The sequence below is a fragment of the Rhinopithecus bieti genome, unplaced genomic scaffold (genome assembly GCF_001698545.2).
Source record: "Rhinopithecus bieti isolate Rb0 unplaced genomic scaffold, ASM169854v2 scaffold_11508, whole genome shotgun sequence".
In the NCBI taxonomy this organism is placed as follows: Eukaryota; Metazoa; Chordata; class Mammalia; order Primates; family Cercopithecidae; genus Rhinopithecus; species Rhinopithecus bieti.
In genome coordinates, this window is record NW_016806932.1 from 668,012 (window position 1) to 679,794 (window position 11,783).

General features: G+C 43.4%; 1 long non-coding RNA gene and 1 pseudogene across 1 annotated transcript in view; both read right to left on the bottom strand.

Moving 5' to 3' along the window:
- Positions 1-11,783, bottom strand: part of LOC108533813 (uncharacterized) — an 81,699-nt gene that overhangs the window by 13,026 nt on the left and 56,890 nt on the right. The window lies entirely within an intron of this gene.
- On the bottom strand, positions 9,592-9,838 carry LOC108533812 (60S ribosomal protein L37a-like; annotated as a pseudogene).

Below are 11,783 nucleotides of genomic sequence, written 5' to 3' on the forward strand. Positions count from 1 at the left end.
TGGCTTATAGAGCTTCTGCTGAGAGATCCAATGTTAGTCTGATGGTCTTCCCTTTGTGGGTAACCTGACCTTTATCTCTGGCTGCCTTTAACATTTTTTCCTTCATTTCAACTTTGGTGAATCTGACAATTATGTGTCTTGGAGTTGCTCTTCTCGAGGAGTATCTTTGTGGCATTCTCTGTATTTCCTGAATTTGAATGTTGGCCTGCCTCGCTAGGTTGGGGAAGTTCTCCTGGATAATATCCTGAAGAGTGTTTTCCAACTTGGTTCCATTCTCCCCGTCACTTTCAGGTACACCAATCAGACATAGATTTGGTCTTTTCACATAGTCCCATATTTCTTGGAGGCTTTGTTCATTTCTTTTTACTCTTTTTTCTCTAAACTTCTCTTCTCGCTTCATTTCATTCATTTGATCTTCAATCACTGATACCCTTTCTTCCAGTTGATGGAATCAGTTACTGAAACTTGTGCATTTGTCACATAGATCTTGTGTCACAGTTTTCAGCTCTATCAGGTCATTTAAGGACTTCTCTACACTTGTTATTCTAGTTAGCCATTCATCTAATCTTTTCTCAAGGTTTTTAGCTTCTTTGTGATGGGTTTGAACTTCCTCCTTTAGCTCGGAGAAGTTTGATCATCTGAAACCTTCTTCTCTCAACTCGTCAAAGTCATTCTCCTTCAGCTTTGTTCTGTTGCTGGCAAGGAGCTGTGTTTCTTTGGAGGGGGAGAGGCGCTCTGATTTTTAGAATTTTCAGCTTTTCTGCTCTGTGTTTTCCCCATCTTTGTGGTTTTACCTACATTTGGTCTTTGATGATGGTGACGTACAGATGGGGTTTTGGTGTGAATGTCCTTTCTGTTTGTTAGTTTTCCTTCTAACAGTTAGGACCCTCAGCTGCAGGTCTGTTGGAGTTTTTGCTGGAGGTCCACTCCAGACCCTGTTTGCCTGGGTATCAGCAGTGGAGGCTGCAGAAGAGTGAATATTGCTGAACAGCAAATGTTGCTGCCTGATTGTTTCTCTGGAAGCTTTGTCTCAGAGGGGTACCTGGCCATGTGAGGTGTCAGTCTGCCCCTACTGGGGGGTGCCTCCCAGTTAGCCTACTTGGGGGTAAGGGACCCACTTGAGGAGGCAGACTATCCATTCTCAGATCTCAAACTCCATGCTGGGAGAACCACTGCTCTCTTCAAAGCTGTCAGACAGGGACATTTAAATCTGCAGAGATTTCTGCTGCCTTTTGTTTGGCTATGCCCTGTCCCCAGAGGTGGAGTCTACAGAGGCAGGCAGGCCTCCTTGAGCTGCGGTGGGCTCCCCCCAGTTCAAGCTTTCCAGCCACTTTGTTTACCTACTCAAGCCTCAGCAATGGTGGACGCCCCTCCCCCAGCCTCGCTGTTGCCTTGTAGCTAGATCTCAGACTGCTGTGCTAGCAATGAGGGAGGCCCCAAGGGTGTGGGACCCTCTGACCCAAGTGCAGGATATAATCTCCTGGTGTGCCATTTGCTAAGACCCTTGGAAAAGTGCCGTATTAGGGTGGGAGTGACCTGATTTTCCAGGTGCTGTGTGTCACAGTTTCCCTTGGCTAGGGAAGGGAATTCCCTTACCCCTTGTACTTCCCAGGTGAGGTGATGCCTTGCCCTGCTTCAGCTCTCGCTTGGTGGGCTGCACCCACTGTCCTGCCCCCACTGTCTACCATGCCCCAGTGAGATGAACCTGGTACCTCAGTTGGAAATGCAGAAATTACCCATCTTCTGTGTCACTCATGCTGGGAGCTGTAGCCTGGAGCTGTTCCTATTCGGCCATCTTGGAACCAAGATCTGTTTGATTTTTAAATATTAAACCAACCTTGCATTCTTGGAGCAAACCTGCTTTATCATGATGTATCATTTTGTTCAGAATTATTGTGTCTTGTTGATGACATATAGTGATCTTTAATTTTCTTTTCATTTAATGCTTTTGTCAGATTTTGGTATCAGGGTTTTACTGGCCTACTAAAAGAAGATGTGAAATATTTCTCCTCCATTTTCTAAAGGATTTTGTCTAAAGCTGGTATTATTACTTTGTTAAATGTTGGATAGAATTCTCCAGTGAATGAATTATTTTTTTCCTTCCTGTTCTTTAAAGATGTTATTCCATTTTATTCTGGCCTGTACTGTTATTAGTAATTTTTTTTTATATGGAGTCTCACTCTGTCACCCAGGCTGGAGTCCAGTGGCACCATCTCGGTTCACTGCAAACTCTACCTCCCAGGTTCAAGTGATTCTCATGCCTCAGTCTCCCAAGTAGCTGGGATTATAGGCACATGCCACCGCATCCAGCTCATTTTTGTATTTTTAGTAGAGACAGGGTTTCACCATTTGGGCCAGCTTGGTCTTGAACTCCTGACCTCAGGTAATCCACCTGTCTTGTCCTCCCAAAATGCTGGGATTACAGGCATTAGCCACCATGCCCAGCATGGCCTCTGCGATTATTAGAAGGTGTTATATGTATTGTTCTTCCCCTGTATAAAATGTGTTGTTTGCATCTGACTAGTCAACCCACTGACGCTGTGAATTTCTGCTGTCCTTAAGCTGTGCACAAATTGGGAAGTGAATGAAAGCAAAAGCTCCTGCAAATTAGTGAGTCTTACCACAGCAGATCCCTGTCTAATTTCTCGAAGCTTTTGGTTCTTTTCAGAGCTTTCTCATAGTCGTTTTATAAATAATGTTTCCCAGATGTCATAATTATTGTTTGGGAGGGTTAGTCCAACCAAAGTACTCTGTCACTATTGTATACTATTTTTAAATATATTCAAAATTTGGAAATTATTTATTGAGAAGCTCAAAATTACCCAAATGCTCAACTCTGAAACCCAACTGTACATAAGAGAAAGTAAAGCATAATTTGTGCCTTAATACACAAAGTATATAGAACCTATTTAAATAATCACAAGGTGTTTCCCCTTGATGAATGCTGCTGACAATTCTATTCCTATTGGCAAGGTGATGTAGGACAAAGCAGTTTGGAGCAGGTGGCATGTGCCATGTATTAAGTTGGTGCAAAAGTAATTGCGGTTTTGCCATTACTTTTAATGGCACCCACCTAATAACTCTTGAGCAATGAGCAGTGAGTACCCCACATGTAACTTCTTGGCAAAACTAGCCTACCAGCAGGCTGATAGCCTTAATTATGAGACAATACCAATGGGAAAGATTTGTATGGAAGGTGGATAGTAGAATGATACATGAGACAATGTTCTATACTGTCCAGAAACAGAGCAACTGCAGGCAGTGCAGGACGAAAAGTTCTTTTAAGGAGGTTCGATTTTTTTTTTTTTTTTTTTTTTTTGAGACAGAGTCTCGCTCTGTCACCCAGGCTGGAGTACAGTGGCGCAATCTTGGCTCACTGCAAGCTCCATCTCCCAAGTTGACGCTCTTCTCCTGCCTCAGCCTCCCGAGTAGCTGGGACTACAGGTGCCCGCCACCACACCCAGCTAATTTTTGTATTTTTAGTAGAGACGGGGTTTCACTGTATTAGCCACAATGGTCTTGATCTCCTGTTCTTGTGATCCGCCCACCTTGGCCTCTCAAAGTGCTGGGATTATAGGTGTGAGCCACTGTGCCTGGCCAAGGAGGTTCAGTTTCAAGCATGAAACCGGTTGTTACATTTAACAACAGTGTGAAGGAAGGAGGATGAATGATAGAAAAAGAGGGAAGAGAAAGTATATGTTGATGACTTTCATATCCAAATTTCCTCAAGTAACTTCTATTGTTATTGCCCTTTATGAATTAAGGTTGAGGTTTACAGAGGTCACTGGCTTAAGTGACTCCAGTCTGTTGCACATACCACTAGGGCAATGGTTGTAAATTTTTAGAAGTTCAGTGTCAAATTGCCAGATCCTTGGCCTTTGATGGATGACAAAGTTGTCCTTAAAGGCATTCAAGAGACACCAGAGGAAGTGCCATTGTTAAAAAATCTCTGGCTCTGCGCTACCCACACCCACAATCTATTACTCAATCAATCCTCTAGTCAGTTAATTAGGGTTTTAAGTGGGTTAAAAAGCTACTCTCAAAAAATAAAATCCATTCCTGGGAGGCTTATATACCAGTCATGCACATCATTGTATTAATGATTTTACTTACATGGGTTTCCTCCTAATAGCTCTCTGAGAAAGAAATGTGTCATCTTTGGAAGGGTGTGGGGAAGAAGAGAAGCAATGTGGAGCCAGGGCCACTTGGCAGCGGACTCTGGGGGAAGCAGGGTGGGGCTTTCGGTACCAGAGAGTATCATGGTTTCTTGGGGGGCAGAAACAAGGAAGATGTCAATTGCCAAGAAGAAGTTAAAGACTGTTTTTCCACTTTTGACTTTTCTAAGGTCATTGTTGGTGGCAACTCTCACTACCATGACCACTGCTGAAGATCTTGTATGTGATGCTGCCCTCAGGAATGAGTTCTTTCTTGAAGCTAGCCTTGCTGGCTTGACTCATGTCAAGAATAGGCATTGTGCTTAAAGACAGATGGACCACAGGCTTATCTGAGGGTTCCCCTGCTACTCTATGGTTTCAAACACATGTGGCCCACCTCAGCAGGCACCAGATAACTGACCCTAAATAAAGAGAACCTCTGAGAGGTGGAGTGCAGTCTCTGGCACACAGGTGCTAGGGAACTAGGTTTTGATTTTAAACACTCTGTGAAATGTGTAGCCAATGTGTTCCCTTCTTTGCCTTGGTGCCCAGGAAGCTCAGAACCAAATTTAGAAGCTCAAGAATTACTGGCAGACATTTCTGTGAACTAACTTCACTGTTGTCTTTATCTTACTATTCCACTTTTATCTTCCCCTTGCCCTCTCTTTGTCTGTTTCAGTTTGATATATTGTGTGCATTTGTATAAAGCCAACTCAAATCCTTTTGGGAGTAAGATGGGGGAAATAAATAAGGAAGACTTTCTCAAATGGTCTTTTAACAGCCTGAGTATGCATCTTTATCTGACAAGAAGTACTGAAGCTGTTTGGTAGCCTTTGTCAAATGAGTTGTGGAGTAAACCACGAACTTGCTTTTTTTTTTTATTTTTTCTTTTAGAGATGGAGTCTTACTCTCTGGCCCAGGCTGGAGTGCAATGGCATGATCTTGGCTCACTGCAACCTCTACCTCCCAGATTCAAGCAACTCTCCTACCTCAGCCTCCCAAGCTGGGATTACAGGCACCTGCCACCACACCCAGCTAATCTTGATATTTTTAGAAGAGACAGGGTTTCATCATGTCGGCCAGGCTTGTCTCCAACTCCTGGCCTCAGGTGATCCGCCCGCCTTGGCCTCCCAAAGTGCTGGGATTACAGGCATGAGCCTCCTCGCCCGGCCTACAAGCTTGCTTTTAAGTAGGAAAACAATGTTGACCCAGGGATGTCCTGCCTGCCCCACAGCCGAGTCTCCTTTGTTTTCTTTGGATTCTTTCCTATCCAGACCAAATTGCTCTACTAGCCTTTTTTATTCCGATTTCATTGTTCAACTAGCTTCTAACTTTGTTAAAGCTAAAATTAGAGAAAATGAGTAATATTGCAGAAAAATCATACTTTGGTTTGCCAAAATAATGAAAGTTTTGTCCTGAAACATGGTTAAAATAAAAAGTAGGCTCACTTGGTTAGGCTACAGAATTCCTATCCCTAACAGCTTAAACAATTTGCACAGACAACTTCCGTGAATGATTTGAGCACAAATCTTTTTTTTTTTTTTTTTTTTTTTTTTTGAGACGGCAGGTCTCGCTCGTCGTCCAGGCTGGGAGTGCAGTGCGGCATGATCTTCGGCTCATGCAAGCTCTGGCCTACCGGGTTTCACGCCATTCTCCTGGCCCTCAGCTCCTGAGTAGCTGGACTACAAGGCGCCCGCCACCATGCCCAGCTAATTTTTTTGTATTTTAGCAGAGACGGGGTTTCATCGTGTTAGCCAAGATGGTCTTGATCTCCTGACCTCGTGATCTGCCTGTCTCGGTTCCCAAAGTGCTGGGATTACAAGCCTGAGCCACCGCGCCTGGCTGAGCACAAATCTCTTAATAATATCCTTATAAAAATTATTTTTTGTGACTTGCCATCAATCAACAAACATTTACTGAGTGTTATCTCTGCTCAAGCACTCAGGGGATTACAAAGATAAGTAACCCTGGCCAGGTGTGGTGGCTTATGCCTGTAATCTCAGTGCTTTGGGAGGCCAAGGCAGGCAGATCACTTGAGGCTAGGAGTTCGAGACAAGCCTGGCCAACGTGGCAAAACCCCGTCTCTACTAAAAATACAAAAATTAGCTGGGTGTGGTGGCAGGTGCCTGGAATCCCAGCTACTTGGGAGACTGAGGCAGGGGAATTGTTTGAACCTGGAAGGCAGAGGTTACGGTGAGCTGAGATGGCACCATTGCACTCCAGCCTGGGCAATAGAGCAAGACTCTGTCTCAAAAAAAAAAAAAAAAAGGTAAGTAACCCCAGTTCTTGTGCTCCAAGGGCCTACACTGTGAGGATTGGAAGGTGGATTGAAACATAAGTAAATGCACATATTGCAAGACAAAATGAGAGGGATACCCGGAAGGCAGATGAACTCTTGTGAATGCAGAAGAGGAGAGGGTCTGGTTTGGGGGCTGAGAGTGGTGCAGTCTTCTTGGGAGAAGCAGCGTTTGCCAAGGTTGTTATTTTCAAATGGAGAACAGTGAGACAGAACCAATGAAGCTGTTGAGACCCAATATAGAGATCCTTGAATTCAGGACAGAGGCACTGGTTCTCGATTTTGTAGTAAGGGGAAGCCACTGCAGGATTAGCTGCTGGACAGTGATGTGTTTAATCTGACAGCAATGGCATTTTTATTTAATTTTATTTAGACACCACGTGGTTTCAGATTAGGATTTGAACTAATCATTAAACTCTTTTTTAAAAAAGAAATGAAATGGAAGCCAGGCATGGTGGTTCATACCTGTAATCTCAGCACTTTGGGAGGCTGAAGCGGGAGGATGACTTGAGCCTAGGTGTTCAAGACCAGCCTAAGCAACACAGGGAAACCTCATCTGCAAAAAATGTTTAAAATTAGCTGGGCGTGGTGGCACATGCCTATAGTCTCAGCTATTCAAAAGGCTGAGATGGGAGGATGGCTTGAACCCAGAGGTTGAGGCTGCAGTGGCAGCTACAGTGAGCTACAATCATGCCACCGCACTCCAGCCTGGGCAAAAGAGCAAGACCCTGTCTCAAAAAAACAAAACAAAACAAAACAAACAAAACAAAACAAAAAACCCAAAGGAAAAAAAAGAAAAGGAAGAATGAAAATAAAAATAAGAAATCAAATGAAAAGTCTAAGCCCCAACTTATATTCCTGCAAACTGAAAATAAGCCAGTCTATTCTTGGGCCATCATGGCCTTGTTTTGATTCTACAAGGTACATAAATAACTTGAATTATGTAGAGAAGTAACCAGAAGTCAAATAGCACGTTTGGGAGGGCAGTTCCCTTTAGCAGAGCAATGTGACATTTTTAACCTCCCTGCTTTCATTTGGACTGCCTGGGTCCACCTCCAAGAAGCGTGCTGACATTTTAATAGTATTGTTACACAACAAGCTTCCTTTTATTTTACTGAATTTTCCCTCAGACTTGCATCTTTTCTGACACTACCAAATTCCCTGACAGAAACAGCCCTTAAATTAAGTTGCTTCCTTGACTTCTTCAGAGTTTAAAGTTAAGGAAACAATATGTTTCTAGTTCTCTTTCAAGTTCTTATGCTCAAGTCAGACCTTTTGCTCTGGTTATGTTACTGATGCTGCATTTTATGTCTCAAAATGCCTTCCATGGCTTTCCTACAAAGTCAAAAAGGATAATTTCAATGACACATTTCCTTGGCAGACGTTTTATTAGTAGAGGTAAAAATAACAGAGGGTGCTGGGCATGATGCCTCACACCTGTAATCCCAGCGTTTTGGGAGGCCAAGACAGGCAGATCACTTGAGGTCAGGAGTTCAAAACCAGCCTGGCCAACAAGTGAAACCCCATCTGTACTAAAAATATAAAAATTAGCTGGGCATGGTGGCAGGCACCTGTAATCCCAGCTACTTGGGAGGCTGAGAGAGGAGAATTGCTTGAACCTGGGAGGCAGAGGTTGCAGTGAGCTGAGATCGTGCCACTGCACTCACTCCAGCCTAGGCAACACAGTGAGAGACCTGGGAAAGAAAGAAAAGAGAAGAGAAGAGAAGAGAAAACACAGCGGTAGAGGGGAGGTAAGAGATAGGAAATAAGGCCGGTGTATTAGTCCATTTTGCATTGCTATAAAGGAATACCTGAGGCTGGGTAATTTATAAAGAAAAGAGGTGTATTTGGTTCATGGCTCTGCAGGCTGTACAAGCATGCCACCAGCATCTGCTCAGCTTCTGGTGAGGCCTCGGGGAGCTTTTACTCATGGCGGAGGGTGAAGGGGAAGCAGATGCATCACATGGTGAGAGAAGAAGCAAGAGAGAGAAGGGTGAGGTCCCAGACTCTTTTTTTTTTTGAGAAAGAGTTGCTCTGGCACCCACGATAGAGTGCAGTGGTGGCCTGATCTCAGCTCACTGAAACCTCTGCCTCCAGGGTTCAAATGATTCTCCTGCCTCAGCCTCTCAAGTATCTGGGATTACAAGCATGCACCACCATGCCCAACTAATTTTTGTATTTTTAGTAGAGATGGGGTTTTACCATGTTGACCAGGCTGGTCTCGAACTCCTGACCTCAGATGATCTGCCTGCCTCAGCCTCCCAAAGTGCTGGGATTGTTTTAACAATGAGATCTCCCATAAACTCGTTACCATGGGGAGGGCAACAAGCCATTCATGAAGGATCCACCCCCATGACCCAAACACCTCTCACTAGGGGATCACATTTCAACATGAGATTTGGACAGGAAAAATATCCAAACCATATCAGCCAGGAAGTTTGGTACAAAGAAATGATTAAATATGATCTAAAATACTGTGGTATGATAATATATGTAGCTAAGGGTCTTGGGGTCAAGGACAGGCAAGGCAAGGACTCATTTAAGGAGACAGGAAGCATATGGATCTGTCTTTAGGTAGGGAAGTGAATATGAAAGACTGGCAAAAAGAGGCAGGAGTTCCTCCTCCCACAGGCTCTTTTGGTACCAGGCCCAATCCTGCTGGGCTACCCCCGTTGGAAGAAGCAGGGAACCATTAGGCTTCTGGCTCCCTACCCCAGGGTTCCCTAAAACCCCGAGATCAGCAGATAGGCCTGGGACAATTCCAGGTGCACTGACCCAGAGCCCATGTCCTGAAAATGGAACATCTCCACCTCTTCCTACTGAGGCCTGAAACTCCTTTAAGCAGTTGATGATAAAAGACATATTCCAGTTAAAGATAAAAGTCAAAAGATTGGCTAGGTAGCACTTTGTGTAAATAAGTTGGTTACCTTATCCTTTCATAGAGCCAAAGGCTACATGGCTGGCGGGGACTGGAGGCTCCCTCCTTCAAGAGAGGAAGGAGGGTTTGGAAAGTGGAGAGTCTGTGACAGAAGAGGGACCTGGGAGGCACAGCTTTGGGGAGTTGCTGTGTTCACCTTCAGTGGACCGAAGGCAAAAGAAGCTGTGCCCTGGGGCATCGTGGTAATGTTCGAAATGGAGCCTCTACCGGTCTTCCAATCCCATTCTTCTGATAGCTGACTTTACTTTGGGGTTGTAGGTCCAGGCACCACTGCTACCATTTTCATGCTGGAGCCACAGTGCCACATCACCCCTTCATCTTGGTTTTGCCACAGAAAGAGCAAAATGTTACTTGCAGGCTAATTTCAATTTTCTTCATTTTTCTGAGAAAGGCACCATACTGGGTCCCATATTTACCAATGACTCCTACCTTCTAGGTGCATTTAGCCATATCTCTGCCATCCACCTGATATGGTTTGGCTGTGTCCCCACCCAAATCTCATCTTGAATTGTAACTCCCACAATTCCCACATGTTGTGGGAGGAACGCAGTGGGGGGTGATTTAATTATGGGGGCAGGCCTTTTCTGTGCTGTTCTTGCAATAGTGAATGAGTCTCATGAGATCTGATGGTTTTTAAAACAGGCGTTCCTCTGCACAAGCTCTCTTTGCCTGCTGCCATCCATGTAAGATGTGACTTGCTCCTCCTTGCCTTCTGCCATGATTGTGAGGCCTCCCCAGCCATGTAGAACTGTGAGTCCAATTAAATTGTAAATTGCCCAGTCTTGGATATGTCTTTATCCGCAACATGAAAACAGATTAATACACCACCTCGGAGCCCAGTGAGGAAACCACCTCCTTTATTTTAATGTCTGCTAATTACCGTATAAATGAACCTCATCACCAGAAGATTTGTTAATTGAAGTAACATAAAATTTGCTGTTTCTCTGCATCAACTAACGGGCAAAATAACAAGCTAGCATCATAATGACAGGATCAAATTCACACATAACAATATTAACCTTAAATGTAAATGGACTAAATGCTTCAATTAAAAGACACAGACTGGCAAATTGGATAAAGAGTCAAGACCCATCAGTGTGCTGTATTCAGTATATCAGTGTGCACGTCCACCTCACGTGCAGACACACATAGGCTCAAAATAAAGGGATGAAGGAATATTTACCAAGGACATGGAAAGCAAAAAAAAGCAGGAGTTGCAATCCTAGTCTCTGATAAAACAGACTTTAAACCAACAAAGATCAAAAGAGACAAAGAAGGCCATTACATAGTGGTAAAGGGATCAATGCAACAAGAAGAGCTAACTATCCTAAATATATATGCACCCAATACAGGAGCACCCAGATTCATAATGCAAGTTCTTAGAGACCTACAAAGAGACTTAGACTCCCACACAATAATAGTCAGAGACTTTAACACCCCTTTGTCAGTATTAGACAGATCAACGAGATAGAAAATTAACAAGGATATCCAGGACTTGAACTCAGCTCTGGACCAAGAGAACCTAATAGACATCTACAGAACTCTCCACCCCAAATCAACAGAATATACACTCTGCTCAGCACCTCATCACAATTATTCTAAAATTGACCACATAATTGGAAGTAAAACACTCCTCAGCAAATGCAAAAGAATGGAAATCATAACGAACTGTCTCTCACACCACAGTGCAATCAAATCAGAACTCAGGATTAAGAAACTCGCTCAGAACCACACAACTACATGGAAACTGAACAACCTGCTCCTGAATGACTACTGGGTACATAACAAAATGAAAGCAGAAATAAAGATGTTATTTGAAACCAACAGAACAAAGACACCATGTACCAGAATCTCTGGGACACATTTAAAGCAGTGTGTAGAGGGAAATTTATAGCACTAAATGCCCACAAGAGAAAGCAGGAAAGATCTAAAATTGACACCTTAACATCACAATGAAAAGAACTAGAGAAACAAGAGCAAACAAATTCAAAAGCTAGCAGAAGACAAGAAATAACTAAGATCAGAGCAGAACTGAAAGAGATAGAGACATGAAAAACCGTTCAAAAAATCAATGAATCCAGAAGCTGGTTTGTTGAAAAGATCAACAAAATAGACAGACCGCTAGACAGACTAATAAAGAAGAGAGAAGAATCAAGTGGATGCAATAAAAAATGATAAAGGGAATATCACCACTGATCCCACAGAAATGAAACTACCATCAGAGAAAACTATAAACAACTCTATGCAAATAAACTGGAAAATCTAGAAGAAATAGATAAATTCCTGGACACATACACCCTCCCAAGACTAAACCAGGAAGAAGCTAAATATCTGAATCAACCAATAACAAGTTCTGAAATTGAGGCAGTAATTAATAGCCTACCAACCAAAAAAA